Here is a 17,943-nt window from a genome sequence, read left to right as displayed (position 1 = left end):
AGGAAGACCTTCTACATTGCCCACCTTATCATGAAGGGATTCTCATCTAGATCAAGGGAGGTCATAGTCTCCTATACTCATCACTCATCAGACCAATGATTGAATACAATGCCCCATTCGAATGTATCTGACCCGACACTTGCAGCAGCTGGAGAGGCCACAAAAGTTCCTCACCAAAAGGATAAAGGGTCTCAAACATCTGTCCTATGCTGCCCGACTGAAAGAACTCCAGCTCTATTCAGTCGCACGCTTGCTCAGAGGTGACCTTTGCCTAACATACAAGGCCATGTCAAACCCAGATTTGATGAATATGCTTCACCTCAAAAATCTAGATCCGTCAGAGCCACAAGGGGGAGACTTAAACCTCGACACGGCTATTAATAGGACGTGCTGGAGGGATAGATTCATCACCCAAAGACTCCCTATGCTGTGGAATAAAATCCCGGTATATGTGAGGCAGAGCACCTCGCTGGCCTTGTTCAAGAGAAATCTTGACCAATGGATGGGAGATCGCAGATATACCCCAGGGATTACCTCAGTGTCACTGCTCAACAGAGGCACAGCAAAATAATGGGTATAGTTCCCCATACTAAAGGGGTGGCTTAAGCCACAAAACTATGGGCTAGGCTTGTAAATGCCCTCGGGCAGATAGCCTAGTATGAACCTATGAACCTATGAAGGAGACATCCACAACTGTGGGCAGTACAGAGGTATCAAACTCCTGTCCCATTGCATGAAACTTCTGGACGGGGTGACTGATAAGATAGAATAGTAAAAAGTAAAATGGGAGATGAGCAGTTTGGATTCAGATCACAATGCAGCACAACTGACCCAATGTCTGCAGTGAGACAGATAGCTCAGAAGAAGCTATAGATGAGGAAAGAGTCCAACTGGACATTGCTAGACTTGGAGAAAGCATATGACAAAGTATCAAGATAACTGATTTTGGCAGTCCTGCTGTGATTCGACGTTCCAGACACATTGGTAGAATTAGTGTAGGCTATGTACAAGGACCCAATGACTCAAGTACAAACAACGTTTGGTCTCAGAGAGAGAGGTTTCCAGTGGAAGTGGGTGTGCATCCGGGTACAGCTCTGAGCTCACTGCTGTTCATACTGGTGATGGCATACATCAGCAAAAAGGTCAGAGGGGACAAATCAACAAAGTTGCTGTATGCAAATGATGTATTACAGGCAAACTCTCAGCAAGAACTTCAGTAAAGGATACGGAAATAGAATGTAAAACCAAAAGGATATGGGATGAAACTGATCTAAAAATACAATTGATATATAAGAGAGTGGTAATAGCAACAAATGGGGGAAATCAGAAGAAACTGAGAACTGAGATAGAAGTAAAGATAATGGAACAGGTTAACAGCTTCAGATATCTGGGAGGGGTGGTTGAGGAGAAGAAAAGTCTGAATGAAGAGGTCAAAGCTAAAATTAGAGGGGCTGCAGCCAACTGGCAGAGTGTCAGGTATAATGCATAACAGAAGAATGCCAAAGAAGCTGAAAAGTAAGGTGTACAAAACAGTGGTGCAACCAGTACTGCTGTATGGTACATAAAGTTGGGCAGTAAAGGCAGAGCAGATATGGAAGCTAGAGATGATGGAAATAAAGTGCCTGAGACTGGTGGTAAGATGCACACTGTGGGATAGACAAAGAAATAAGGACAGACAAGCAAAAGCCAAAGTAGCTCCAAATGCAAAAAAGATCAAAGAGAGCAGATTATGGTAGTTTGGGCACATGTGTAGAAATGTAGAAAACAATCTGGTGAAGAAGATTTGTGACAGGCAGCAAGATGGCAACAGGAAACAAGGGTATCCAGCAAAGAGATGGATAGATTGTGTGAGAGAAGATCTGCGACATCAGGCAGGAGTATGGCACTGAATCGAGAGAGATAGTGACAGTTAACACGACACCCCAACTAGAAGTAGAAAATGGGAAAAAGGGGGTCGATGATGATGATGACACATAAGTACATGATACCTCTTACGTCCTTTCATCACCTACTATGACAAAATGAATACCCCCACTGGTAGATATGACAAAATGAATACCCCCACTGGTAGATATGACAAAATGAATACCCCCACTGGTAGATGTTGAAGATGGGAACTGTATCAGAGAAAAAAAATGCCATGTTCTCATATCACTGCCCTAGCCTAGTGATGTGTTATTGGTTAACAATTTAGAAGCGCACATACATTTTTATACTATTATTTAGAACCATCACATAAATATAATTAATTACATTACCCATTTCAGATAGGGAGCTCTAAACACATGACCTGCTCCTGCAATCAATGTCCACAGCCCACAGATATATAGACAGAAAACATACAGTGTCTCAGCAGCAACTGTTACTTCCTACCTAATAAGCTAAATCAAAACCATCATATCACACCTTGCAGATTGTAACTAAAAGAACATGACATGAGATGATTCAAAGTAACTAACCACATTGGAATCAACTAGGTACATTTCACACTATAAATACTTTATAATTATCACACAATGGAAATCTTGACGAAAACTAGTACAGCAAGTAACACAAGTTTTTTTAGGGGTTTATCTGAAGTCCGAGTCCCACTTCAATGAACACCAACCTATAACTTTTACTGCATAAAAAGGTAAGTTAAGCAAACAGACCACAATGCAGACCACTGCTGTTGCTGAACTTGTGCAAAACAGAGTGCCCAAAGTGTAATGCACTACAGAAAAAGCTGCCTCTGGATTTTCTGCAGGGGGCAAGCCAACCAAGACCTGCTACTCCTCTATAATTTAAATATACCAACATTGAGGTTCCACTTACACAGAGAAGTAAGAACACATGAATCCCCCTGCTCCAACATTATTTTATTTTGATGTTGTTACAGTTAAAACAAGAAATATGGGGGCATGTTTGCAAATTCAGGGAGTTGAATGTATTGAACTTACATTGTTTTTGAGTACTGCAACATTTGGTTACTGCAGTATTCCGAAAGGCATGCCCGACAGGAAGGAATATGAAATCAATTTTGATGACAGCAAGTAGACCATTTTTTCCAATGGAATTTTAACTTGAACCACAACAAGGAGTTGTGTTATAATATTTCTCCATCTTAGTAACTCAGCAGTGTGATGCAGGTAAATATGAGGAAAGAACATTGTCAGCGCTCTACACAGCAGACATTTACATGGTTTTATAGGGGTTACATCACACAAGATTGTGTAACAAAACACAGAAGGAAAAAATAAAACATCCCAAAGAAACTGTTTTTAGAAGGCACACTACCAAAGCTTTTAGTACAGTTTCAGCCTGATCCTCAACCTGTAGCAATGTCCACTGGATAAACAATATTCATGAGCTTCACAGTGCAAAGTACACAAAGAACACAAAGGTCCCGATTCCAAACGATTTGCTCTCTTACACAGATGGAATCTGACCCAAAAGTCCCACTATATTTATAATTACTGATGAAAAGGTGGCATTCATGCAGTAAACAGTTGCAGAACTGTTGGCCTTATGATGAAAGCACAATGCTAACACACTTCTGTATTATGCAACAGTGGTACATATCCATAAGTGACAGTCATGATTAATACCACTCAGATGAGTAGCCAAAATCTTGTGATTTATTCACCAAGAGGTGAATACGGTCTCCCCTAGCATAACTATTTTTCATTAAAATATATCATTACAAAGACATTGTCTATACTAGAGATTCAAAATACACAAATAAAGATTCAACAAATATCATAACATTACTTTATTCAATGTCCTTTATTAAAAAAACAAGCAATATTAACAGCTATATTTTGCACAGGACACAGTTATGCTCTTTGTTTTATTGCATTTACTCTTTTAATTTCATTTATGTTTTTAAATCCAGACATCCTGTGCAGTTGTTCTTGCCCACAGACTTTTTTCTCCTTTAAATGTTTGCATAACATGGTTTACATGGAGTTCATCTGACTTATAAGCATGATACCAAACAATGCATTTACAATTGCCAACCTAGTTTTCTTAAACATCCTACACATCATAAATCAAAACCAGTACTGAACAACATTGATCATATATATGTAAACCCTATGTAATTTTACTCCGCTGTTCTGTTTTACTTGACATATGTCACAGAATGAATTGACTGCAACTCTTCTGTTTAGGGGACAATGGCTTACAACAACAGGGCTAACAAATACAATAAAAAATATAAGAACAAACACATTCTAATTGTTCATAAGAGTTTTCCTATGAAGTATATCTCAATATCCTTATGATGTTGTTGATGCAAAGAATCACATTGCTTATCTACTGCATTTCTAAGTAAGTTGAGCCAAAATAACTCAATACTTTAGAGAAAAATAAAATGCATGCACACATACCTATAAACACACCTCATGTATGCTGGGAGCATGCCAATCTATGAAATCATGGAAGCATTTTAGCTGGCAGCTTCATGTCAGCTCTAAATGAAAATTGTGGGAGCTCTGTATAATATTGCTTAAAAACCTAGCCTTTATATTACATTATATTATACTACAACATATTATATTTCATTATATTATACTGTAGATTATTTTTATCTGAAGAGGTATAGATAATTTCACCTTTGGCCTTGAACATGTGCATTCCCTGGGGACCGTGGCAGGAAATAACTTTCTCATATTCTCTAAACTGTTAGGTGTAAGCAAGAACTGAGCTTCTTTTTCCAGTCCTGTTGCCTCTGGAAAAACTGGATATTCCTTTTTGTGGCCCCTTTCTGTTTCAGTCTCAGCTGCATGTATTGCCTAGCACTGAAGCTCTCGTATACTTCAAGTGCAAAGGACGTTATTAAACTTGGCATTTCAGCTCCATTTCAGATAACATTTTTATATCTTCATACATATACACTGACTTCTTTCTTAGGATATTTAAAGCCCTGACTGGCATGTCACATCATTACACAGCTAAGGAAATGAAAAAAGAAACATGTTTATCATAAGGACAAATCTATGTGCAGTGAAGGTGCAAAGGAAATTATTATTTATTACCCTTATCAGGAGCCGCTTGATTAGAAATTCAGTCTTTTGGCAGGCTGGGAAGGCCTGCCATAATGATAATTCAGTGACATATCATTAAATTAAAATAAAGCAATAAGTGGGTCGTTTTTTATAAATATGTATTACAAAAGAGATTTGTATGTCACTGTTATAGGAACCAAGGATGAGCTTCACAAATTACCTGTTAGTCTGCAAACACTGCTGGTGACACAGGAAAGGGAAAACTGAAGCTCTGCAATTAATAAAGATGCAGTATATAAACTTAGCATATAGCATAAGCAAATCTGTGTTCTGAGTATGTAAGTGTGCACTTTGCCATCCCTGTACACAGGATATACTCCAGTTCCATGCATTGATTCCTTCACAGTTATTCAGTCAATATGAGACTCAGATCTGCCACATAAAAATGGATGTGGACTTAAACAAGGGTACTTAACCTCTTTCTCATTCAAATATGAATCTAGATGTTCAGATGAATAAGTCCAGCATCTAATTATGTTAGTCAGATGAACTATTTACTCGTGACTGTTATCTTTTAGTTAAAGTCTTTCTGCATTCGTTAATGTGTGTGCATGTATCTATGTGCTTGCTTCAGATGGGTGATGAGGTACATATGAGTAGTGAATCACTGCTCTGCCATAAGTTTAAATCAGTACAAAACAATGTTTATCCTTGGATAAATTATTCAATCCATGTAAGCATAAAAGAAACTGTTACTCACCTATAACAGTTTTCCACTATATGTTATCAAGATCAAAGGAGCAGAGTACCTGTAGAAGTGAAATGGAAACAGTATTAGTGCAAAAAGCCTCAATACATTGTCTTAATTTCTGTTAGCTATTCTCTTACTTTGTACATATACTCAGTGATATGCCACACATCTAGACAGAGACACACACACACACACACACACACACACACACACACACCAAAATACTAGCAGCAAACCATTTTACTCTTACTTTAATAAGCATAAGACTAAAACTTTCAAAATAATGTCTTAGGTTTTTTTAGGTTTGTGCAACGTACTGTGGAGGTTAGTTCCTAGACATGGGTGGGGGAGGGGCCAGGTAGTGCTATACAGAAAAGAATAGTCAATGAGAAAGGGTGAGGGGGCTACCTAGAGGAACTCTGTATAGATAGAGAGTTTACTGGGTTATTGGTGGGAGACAGAACTCCCAACGGTCTCGATTTTGGAGGAATGTCCCTATTTACATGCTTGATTTACCCATTTACCCAATTTTCTGTATCCCCTTTATCGTGTGTGATTTTTTTAAGCTCTCTAGTACACAGAAAATCATACTACATGAACAGCATACCAGTGGCATATAATTTAAAGAAGGAGGAGACAGTTTATATTTTCATAGGTTCACAGTTAAAGGAAAACTACCTCAGAACTAAAAAAAATCTATTTTTTTAACATTATCTTTATTTTTTGTGCTATAATAACACTTCAAAATCACTTTGGCTGCTTCTTATAGAATTGTAATGTTTTCTGTATAATGGCTATAAATGGGGCTTGATATATCAACATATTCTTATTTACTCTGCTTTATGGGCATCATGCTAGACATAAGAAAGTGGTGGTGTATCCCCATGTCATTGACATATAATGGGATTAGCTTCAGTCACTGTCATCTTATATACATTGTGTAACAGGACTGCATCTTTTAGTTCCTGAATGGCCCTCATTTGTGTGTGTGGCTCAGGACTGCAGTATACTAAGGAGTCATACAGGTGCAACCAAAAAAGTAGTTAAATTGCAGGCCTTTGTTCAAAGTGACAGTCCCCTCCCCATTTTTCCCTCAGGTGTCAAAACTGTCACTGCTCTGACAGATCCTTGCAGTTTAATGTGTAAGTGACAGCTACTATGGGAAAGGATTTGAAAGCAGTAGAAATATTTTTATTTTCATTCATTCTTTAATTAAATAGAGAAATAGTTAAAGTACTTCAGATTTCCCTTTTCTAATGTTTAAATAATTAAAACAAAGAGTTAGAATGTCACACTGAAAAACCAATCAGAAAAAACTAAATGAAAACTCCAGCCAAGCTAGAACTTCCAGTGAGTGACCTCCCAAACCTCCTGTAACAGAGGCACATGGGATATATGCAAATGACCCAGGTGTTTCAGCTATATGGCGATTCTGATTTCCCATGACTTTTACATTTGAAGTTATTTTAATGGACAATTTCAGGCCAGTAAAGCCAAACGCCACTAGCTATGGATATGCACATTTCAGACTTATGACCTCGTCAGCATAGCATAAGCAGAATGTTTGACTAAGCGTAAGAAACACAGGGTTGTTATACCCAGCTGATGTCCATTACCATTAGGGTGACTGCAAAATATCCCAACTAACAAATTTAAACAAAGAGTTAGAAGATCACACTGAAAAAACAATCAGAAAAACTAAATGAAAACTCCAGCCAAGCTAGAACTTCCAGTGAGCGACCTCCCAAACCTCCTGTAACAGAGGCACATGGGATATATGCAAATGACCCTTATGGAACACTCTGCCATTTAGAAAAGTTTTTTGTGCTGTGTACATTTATTCCCCGAGTGCCACCATTTCAGAGGGTTTCTTGCACTGTACAGAGTTACTAAGCAAAGTACAGACATTTTGGAAGCATTTCAGTGTTCTGTATACAGTTTATTCACAAAGTGCAATTATTTCGAAATGTTTCTTACACTAAGAGGTGGTTTTGCAAAGTACACTTATTTCAAAACTGCTCTTGTGCCATGGAGACTTATTTCACAAAGTTCAGTTGTTTAAAGACTTGTACTACTGGGCATAATTACAAGTTCTGGCATGAATTTCTCGCATATATATATATATATATATATATATATATATATATATATATATATATATATATATATATATATATATATATGTGTGTGTGTGTGTGTGCGCGTGTGTGTATGTTCATACAGAATTGCAAAAGCCTTCACTAGAGTGTGTTAATATGGCAGAGGCATTTTGCAGATCAAGTCAATCATAATACTGCAGATAATTGGAGAGTATTTGAGCAAAAATACAACATTTTCATACAGGCAGCTTTTTCTGACAAAGATGCACGTACCAGGGCACTCATTTTGCTTATCCTAGCAGGGTCAGAAGCCATTGAAAGAGAGCATTCATTTGTGTATGCACCAGCAGTATATGCAGGAGAGGGGGAAAACTGTCATACTGCTGTACCGGCTGAATTAAGGGAGGACCCCAAGTGCTTGAAAAGTAAATTTAGAGAAATGTGTAACCTTCAGACAAATATTACATTACAGAGGCACTGATTTTATAAAAGACACCAAAAGCCAGGGGAACTTTTGCAGCTTACAATACTGACTTGAGAAAAAAAAGCTAAAATGTGCAGGTTTGGTGATTTGAAAGACAAGTTGATAAAGGACAAGCTTGTCTGTTGTGTTAATAATGCTGCAGTGAGATAGATTTTCTTCATGACAGAGATTTAAGTTGAGCAAAGCTATTGAGATTTGCGAAATCCATGAGCTCACAGAAATGCACACACAGAAATGCACACAAGTATGTTTGCAAGTGATAAAAGCATGGTTTCAGTATGCTCCAGAGCAAACGTAGACAGCATGCAGCACATGGCTAATAGAAACAGGCCTAGGCACATGGCAGGTGCAGCCCCTGCAGTCTTCACATGGAGAACCTGTAGCTTTCCAGCAAGTTCTAAGACTAGCTCAGTAAAATGGACATGCTCAGTGCAGTACAAGGGTGAGTCAACCAAACCCAAGTCAAGTTTTACTGTCAACTGTCATAATTGTGGTGCCAATCATGAGTCTAAAAGAGAAAAGTGCTTAGCACTTGGTCAGCAATGCCACAAGTGGAAAAAATTGCAGCATTTTCAAAAGTTTTGCAAATCAAGCAAACCTCACTCAGTTACTAAGAAGCAAGTTGATCATGTAGAAAGCTGCAACCCTACTTTCTATGAGGATGGTATATCAGTGGTTGGAGAAAAGATTAATGCAGTACATTTGTTGGTAAAGAATGAAGTGTTTTGTGCTGTCCTGATCAATGGTAAACTCAACGTAGCTCAAAGTAGACACCGGTTCAAAGTGTAATGTTATGTCAGCAGAAACATTTGCTAAGGTGAAAGTTGGTGAGCAAATTAATTTGGCTAGATTGTGTGAAACTTGTTGCTCATGGAGGTGAAGAAATTCAAACCAAAGGCTCAGTAGTGTTTCATTGCTATTCAGCTGGGAACTGTTACAGCTTACAGTTCTATGTAGTCTGAAGACCTGTGCAGTCATTGTTAGGTCTCAGAGACAGTTTGAGAATGAAACTGCTTTCTTTTACCAAAGAAGTCCATCATGTAAGCACATGTCCTAGTTCCAGTTTCACAGATGCTATTTTCTGAGTATGCTGATGTTTACACTGACAAGTTAGGCAATCTTCCAGTTGTGCACTCCATGGAAATAGACCAAGATGCCAGTCAAGTGGTCAGGCCAGCAAGGAGAGTTCTGATAGCTATGCATAACTAAGTCAAGGTCCAGCTGGATAAAATGGTGTAGCAAGGTGAAATTTGTCCAGTTACAGAACCAACTGAATCTTCCATGGTAGCTCCTCAGATGAAATCAGAATATACATTGACCCAAGAGACTTGAACAAAGCATTAAAGATCCCTCACCATCCTATGCATACAGCCGAGGGAGTCACAGCCCTGATGCCAAATGCCACTGTTTTTTCTGTCCTTAATGTAAAGAGTTCATTTGGGCAAGTGATGCTTGATCGCAAATCTTCACTACTGACTACATTCAGTACTCCATTTGGTACATATAGATTTCTCAGGATGCATTTTGAAATAAATTCTGCAAGTGAAGTCTTTCAGTGTGCAATGGAGCAAATTGTTTTGAGTTATCCATGTGCCATAATAGTAGATGATTTATTGGTTGGAGGCAATGGTGAAGCAGAGCATGACAGAAACCTCAAGAAAGTTTTAGACAGAGCACATGAAGTGAACTTGAAGCTCAATTGAAGTGTAAATTCAGACTACCAAAAGTTGCATTATGTAGGTCATTCATTCACTAGCACTGGCTTATGACCTGATCCATCCAAGCATGCAGCCATTCTTGAGATGTCAGCAATGGACAATGTCCAAACCCTTCAGCGTTTCCTTGGTATGGTTAACTATTTGGGCAAGTTCATACCTGACTTCAGTGAGTTGACAGCACCTTTAAGAGAGCTGACACACAAAAATATTGCATGGTCATGGCTGGAACAACATCAGAGAGCATTTGATGACCTCAAGCAGAAAATTGCTACCCAACATACACCAACATACTATGATGTCAATAAACCAGTAATTCTTTCCAGTGATGCTTCAAAGTTTAGTCTTGGTGCAGTTATTCTTCAAGTCAACCTGTAGCCTATGCATCTAGAACTCTTACCCAAACTGAAATGCAGTATGCTTAGACTGAGAAAGAAACTTTGGCAATATTGTTCGCATGTTCAAAGTTCCATGACTATATTTATGGCTGAGCTATTCAGATTGAGACTGATCATCAACCTCTAGTCACAAGAAGCCTATGCATACAGATCCAGCAAGATTACAAAGAATGATGCTCAGACTGCAAAGGTCGACACCAAAAGCAAACTTCTTTATATGGCTGATACTTTATCCAGATCACCCAAAAATACAACAGAACAGCTTGATGCAGAGAATTTAGACTTTGAAGTCATGGAAGTGTGTAATTTTTCTACCATGAGACTTGATGAGCTGAGAGAACATACAAAGACTGATCCAGTATTACAAAAGCTCAACCACTTCATTGATGGATGGCCATCAAAGCAATCTTGTGTACCACCAGAACTGCAACCTTATTTTCCTTACTGAGATGAGATGTTGATGGAAAATGATATAATTTTCAAAGGTCCTAAAGTTGTTGTTCCTACTTCCTTACAACATGAGTATATTCAGATTTTGCACCGTGGCCACCTAGTTTCCGATTCTACCAAAAGAAAGGGAAGAGGACTAGTATTTTGGCCTTCTCTATCAAAAGACATTGATAAAGTACTTTCATCTTGTTCAGTGTAAAATAGTACTAAACCACACTTGCAAAAAATGCCACTTTAGCCACTGACAACAATCCACATTACTAGTGTTGGTAGACTCTTACTCAAATTGGTTTGAGATTGATTTGCTATCTAACCTAGCATCCACTACTGTTATTATTAAGTTGAAACGTAATTTCTCAGTTCATGGTAGTCTACATAAATTTATCTCTGATAATGGTACCCAGTTTACCAGTCAATTGTTTCAGAAATTTGCAAAAGAGTGGGGCTTTGTTCATATTACTAGCAGTCCTGAATACCCACAGTCAAATGGCCTGGCTGAGTATGCACTGTAGTGTGCAAAGCAATTGCTAGAGAGGTCGAAACGTGACAATACTGATATCTTTTTGATTTTACTCAATCTCAGAAAAGTACCTTGTGACAACATACTTGGCTTGCTTGCTGAGAGACTTCTGTCTAGGCAAACGAGAACAACCTTGCCTATCAGTTCCAGCTTCTTGGTGCCAAAAGCTAAAAACAACAGAGCAATCAAAGCCCAACTATTCGTAAAACATTCTTTTCAGAAGTCCAGCTATGATAAAATGAGCAGATCTCTTCATCTGTTGAAAAAAGGAGAGATAGTGAGGATGCAAACGGTGAAAGGTTTGGCCAGATTGACAGGTATATGTGCCGAGCCGAGATCTTACTTCATTGAATCAGGAGGTATAGATTACAGGAGGAACTGCAAAACATCTCCTTTCTGTTGCAGAACCAATATCACAGCATCATACCTGTGATACAGATTCTAGATCTCAGATCAATCCAGACAATGTTCCTATTGAAGAACGTTGCTCAACAGCTACTTCCACTCCTGATAATATCCCAGATGTCCCCAAAGTTGAACATTCAGTAAAGACAGTCCCCATTGCTAGACCTAGTTATAATTTTTATGTCACACGATTTGGTCATATTTTCAGACCCAATGTGAAATACACAGCAACCTGGACATGATTGTTTATGTGTATACAGTTTTGTATAATTGCAAGCTAAAGGATTATTTCTATACAATTGCATGTCAATGTTGTCATTAATGCAAAAGCTATTTCTCAAACAGGGAGAATGTAGAACAATGTGCATGCTGTATTTTAAGAAGCATTTCCAAGTGTGGCATGTGCATATAAACAGCCAGCACATACAGGCAGCAGTGGCTTTTTGAGAGAGCAACCAGAATGTGAACATGTATGAGTGTGGTAGTCAGTCTGTTTATAAGTTTATCTAAGTTTACATTACTAAGCCTCAATCCTGATGTGTTTCTATATAATAAAGCTATTTGAACAAAACAGACACCTGTTCATCTGGTTTTACCTGACCAGACGAGTGACAAGTACTAAGCTAGGTGCCCTTGTCGGCCATTCTAAGCCTAGGTAGTTTTGTTTTCAAAGGTGAGAATTAAACTCTGTACCTTAAGATTGTGAGGTAAATCTCTTAAGTATACCAACTCTCCCAGTCTCATTTTTTTCTGAAGCAAAAAAAAATGACTGTGTAATAAAAGTCTGCAATGCATCTCATTCAAGTCTATGGATTGTACACAGTCTATTAATAACATACAGATACTCTTCCATTATTTTGTCACTCTCTGTTTTTTAAATGTGCTTCTGAGTAGTATCCCATATTCCTACTTGAAGAAGAAAGAGTTATGTGCTATTTGGTATTTAAATGTTATGCTAATTAGATGTCTAGATTTTTTTTCAACTGGATGTTCCTACTTTTCAAGGGTCTTTTTTCGTATTTTCAATGTCTGCAGATTGAGAGGTATTAGGTTGGTCCAAAATGGTTTCATAGACTTTATTTGGTATAGGGTTCCAAGCAACATTATTTCAGCCTACTGTAACAGTGACGTTATATGCATATTAGTAAAGCAATTCAAGTTTTTTTTTCAAGAAAGGTTTACCTAAAGCATGCAGCTGGAGAAGATTTGCTGACAATGTAAAGACAGAACAGATCCCCAGAGAGGATTCACAATGACAGCAAAAATTAGTATAATTATGAAACAACAAAAGTAAAAAAGAAAATGGATACAGCATCCAAGTGAAAATGTAAATGTTCCAGCAAAGGGTAAAAAAAGTCAAAATCATACATATTCATTAGCCTTATGACCTATTGGCCTTATTCCACAATACTATGCTGATGTTGTCTACTTTTCAAATATGCATACCTGGGTTTTTATACATATACATTTATACTACAGACAGGAAAAAAACTATATATATATATTTTTTAGATATGTTTTATGTTCTTTTAGATATATATATGTTTATAGTAGATGTCGTTGATTCTGCAATGTTTTTATGAAAAGACTTTGTGATTTTGTAGGCCTGTTGAATTGAATTATAGTGGTGGTGTCACTTTTAGTTAATATGTGGTTTAATGATAGCAGGAAACACGCCTCCTAAAGTCATTGTCATTGGCTGAAGAGCAGGATATCCTGTATTTAAACTTCCTGCTCTCAGTTTTTTACTGTTTGTCTGATGAAGCGGCAGTTACATGCCGTGAAAGCGCTTACAATAAACTGTGGATTTACTACTTGACCGAATGGTTTTTTTGAACATTACTTCGATTGCAAGACTAGAACAACTTTGAATATTTGTTTCTTGGTACAGCAGAATTGTTTTTTCGTTGATTTAGTGCGTGGTTCTGTGAGTATTTGCACTACAATTCTATAAGATTATCAGCATTTGGCGTTTCCTTCTCAGGAACACGTAGAGACATTTTTTTGATAGTTCGAAGATCTGCAGTATGTACGTTTTGGCTTCTTCCAACCTGGGCTTTTGGTTTATTTGCATTTACTTTTTGCTGGGATTTGGACTTCAAGGAGGTTTCTGTTAGATAACAAACATGGAAGGGGCCGAAACCAACAAAGTAGTGTTCAGTGACTCTTAACTCCTTTAATAGACGTTTTAAGGAGTTAATCAGCTGTGATTTGAATCCCTTGATTAATTTTGAGGATGAAGTGCTTGAAGAAAGCATGGAACAGAACACTGCCAATGAAGCAATAATTATATCCCTACAAAGAGACATTGAAAATGAGCTTTATAGACTATAACGGCTACAGGCTCAGAGGCATCATATGGAAGCATGTTTGGTAAGGGGCATAGTCCCGCATGGTCTGCGCATCCTAAACATGCCCACATATGGGAATACTTACCCTACTCTCTTACAGAAGTAGCAACAGATTAATCTAAATGCCAGTCGGGCCTATATTCAGTTGCTTATTGACTTTTTTCTTCCCATTGAAGCAGAAAGTAAAGAAAAAATCTGCATCAACCAGGAAAAGTTAGCCACTATTAAGGGGGAAGGTACAACAGAACTTTTTATGCATGATTTGTTAGAACGTGTAGGGCGATACGAGAATAATTTATTAAACATCAAAAAGAAGAAAATCAACCGAGATTTAAAAGACTTTTCTGAACAGCATGTTTTTGTTTGGCCGAGGAACACTTTAACCAGTAGGGACGTCAGGCCTAATAGTCTGAGACGGCCCTCGCAAACTAGAGACAATCAACCACTTAGGAATTTGAACCAGAGTGGAAATCATTCTCACAATAGGTTCATTCCCATTAGTGAACCATCTTCCAACTTACCATTGGCTACAAAGGAAGGTTCCAACCTTAGTGGATTACCCTCAGGTTTTCAACCACCTTTAATTGATGATTCCACATCAGGAGAGTCAGCTGTCTTTGTAAAGAACAAACAAGGGGCAGATGGTGTTATTTCCAATATGGTCACCTCACCTATAGATGAGAATGCTCCATCAGTCTATACTACTCCAAATGAAATGGGAGTGGGTTATCAACCCACCACTGATGTTGCGAATACTGCTCCTTCTACCACCCATGTCAGGTTGGCAGGAGCAGTTCGAAGAAAAATCCAACTGGAAAGGATTGAAATCAATAATCCCATTGAAGCCCCTTTTCCTATACGGTTGAACGGGAAACGGTCCATCGAAAGCAACAACAGTCGAGGGGCCAAGAAGAAAGATCTGCAGCCAGTGCAGCAACAAACATTACAGAAATTTTGGACATAAACTCTCTCGTATTTAATTTATCAAGTCACGCTTTGACTAAATCTGAAACTGAAGTTTTGAATAAAGGTATGTCCTTTATTCCGACCTCTAACCTGGACTTGGGACAAGTCATTATAGCAATTAGACTGCTTGCACGAAATTTATGCTTAAAGTTATTGTTTAATGATAATAACACTGAAGTATCTTTTTTAGTTAGAAAGAGGAGTAGCTTTGTACCCACCATGCACTCGAATGTTGAAATTTTTATAAAAGCAGTAGAAAAGGATTTATATGATCAGTTTACATCTTACAAACCTACCCTAAATTATAATCTAACTAGGGCTCAGACTGAAGCCTTTTATAGTCTCAAACACAATAGCAATATAGTTATACGGCCAGCCGATAAGGGAGGACCCGTAGTAGTTTTGGATTCATCTTACTATCATGCCAAGATGGAGGGTATGTTAAGTGATGAAGCTTATAATCTAGTTTAACCTGATATTGTTTTTTCAATGAAACAAAGCATAGATAGAACTTTGAAGGAATGTGCAAATGAGGGCCTTATGCTTGGAGAAACATTAGATTTCATGACAGTGGATTATCCGCTAATACCGACCATTTCAGGTCTACCAAAAATTCATAAAAACTCTGTAACACCAGAACTTAGACCGATTGTAGCCAGTGCAGGCTGGCTAACTGAGCCTATTTCTATGTTTTTAGATCAGGAGTTGAAACCCTTTGTAGCATTATCACCCTATATATTACAGGATTCAGAACATTTTTTAAGGGACCTGTTTGCATATGTGACACTCCATCCTGCCATTATTAGCGATACCTTCATGTTTGTTACCATGGATGTGACTTCCCTTTTTACTTGCATACCCAATTTTGAGGGAATATGCTATTTACAGAAGTATTTGAATGAACATTCGAATTTATCTAGGCCTAAAATAGATTATATAGCCTCATTGATGGAGATAGTCCTGGATAATAATATATTTCTTTATGCTGGAACTTGTTATAAACAAGTTAAGGGGGTCGCCATGGGCACCAGCTGTGCTAACAGCTATGCCAACCTTGTCATGGCAACCTTCGAGGAGGAACACGTAGTACATGAGCCTCTTATAGTTTTCTATAAGAGGTTTGTGGATGACCTCTTCTTTATTTGGAAGGGGTCAGTGAAAGAACTGGAGACGTTTTTTGGACGTTTGAATTCCTGCAACAGCTTCCTGAAATTTACTATGAAATTTTCAACAGATAGCATAGACTTTTTAGACACTACTGTTTTTAAAGTTGGAAATCAGATCAACACCAAAGTACACAGGAAACCATGTTACAAGCCAGCTTTCCTTCACAGAGAAAGTATGCATAGTTCACACATCTTTGGTAACATAATAAAGGGTCAAGCCATGCGTATTTCACGATTATCTACTTTACAGGGGGACTATATAACAGGGCTTAGAGACCTACGTGAAGGGTTAATTACAAGAGGCTACTCACACTATGAAATAAATCGAGTGTTTAGTGGAATGAATGAACTTAGAACTAATAGGGCCAAGCCCTATTTCTCACAGCCTCCTTTGCATGATGTTAATCCTCCTTTGAGTGTCACTAACCGTCCAGTGAGTATAGTCCTACCATTTGGACAAAAATTAACATTTGTTCAAGAAACTATTAGGAGAAATTGGAATATTTTGACAGCTGACACCAAGGTGGCTAGCCTAGTTGGTGATGCTCCATCTTTCACATATAGTAATATGTGTAATTTTAAGCGACAGCTTTGTGGAGCCGTGAGAAGGCCCCCTAAACTGAGGTCTGGTTTGGAAAGGACTAATAAATGTGGTAGCTGTTTGCAATGCATTTACATAGATCAGTCCCACTATTTCCGGCATCCGGACACGGGTCATCTATGGACCCTGAATTGTGATAGTGACTGTGCAACCAGGAACGTGGTATACATTGCCCACTGTGTACAATGTTTTTCCTTCTACGTGGAGAAAACCAACCGAACCCTTCGTGAACGCATACGCGATCATGAGTATTGTCTAAGAAGACAGCAGGACTGTAGCGCATTGGCCAAACATACGTTGACAGCAGGAGATTCCCATACTTTTTTATACCAGGTTATTCAAGTATTAGATACAAATTTGAGAGGGGGTAACATTATAAATCTAACTGAACAAGCAGAACTAGGTTGGATCTGCAGATTAGCGGCCCACAGAGGCAAGGGACTAAATGAGGTTTTATCTATAAAACCTCACCTCAAAGGCAGAAGGCTTAAATAGCTGGTCTTTATCTATCTATATTTGGTTTTTGAACCATTTTTTCATCTATGGGCTCTTCAGCCATTCGGTTTTATTTCCTTGCCCAGGAATTTGGTTATTTGGTGATCATTAGCAGCAACTGCAATTATTTTGCTTAGTTTAGCTAATTTTCTCGTATCAGCCAGGTATATGCCTTCAAGGCTGACATTGTGATAAAAATCAAAAATCAATAATAATAAAAATAAAAATAAAAATAAAAATAAAAATTAATTTAATCTAACCAGTTTTAATATCTGTGTGTGTTTACAAATTCAGTGCTAGTATTTAGGCCGAGTAGGCTGTATTACAATATGTTAGGATTTTAGTAGATAGTTATTGTCTGTTGTTTAGGAGTAGAATTACTTGTGTATTGTATGCTGTATGATATGAGGTTTGGTCTTGCGGTAGGAGCAGGTGAGGCTAGGCACTTCATGAATTAGCCTGTGGTTTTTGGCTAGGTATATATCTAATTTTATACAAACACATATATAAATATTTTTTAGATATGTTTTATGTTCTTTTAGATATATATATGT

General features: G+C 37.9%; 1 protein-coding gene across 1 annotated transcript in view; it reads right to left on the bottom strand.

Moving 5' to 3' along the window:
- The window catches only part of ABAT (4-aminobutyrate aminotransferase), a 1,409,217-nt gene that overhangs the window by 906,985 nt on the left and 484,289 nt on the right, over positions 1 to 17,943 (bottom strand). The window contains exon 3 of the mRNA XM_044089599.1: positions 5,749 to 5,797. The gene's annotated coding sequence lies outside the window, so the exon portion shown is untranslated. The remainder of the gene's footprint in view (positions 1 to 5,748; positions 5,798 to 17,943) is intronic.

This window comes from Protopterus annectens, chromosome 12.part0 (assembly GCF_019279795.1).
Source record: "Protopterus annectens isolate FY-2018-M chromosome 12.part0, PAN1.0, whole genome shotgun sequence".
NCBI lineage: Eukaryota > Metazoa > Chordata > Ceratodontiformes > Protopteridae > Protopterus > Protopterus annectens.
Note: the sequence above shows the minus strand (reverse complement) of the source record. Positions and strands in the feature narration are given on the sequence as shown.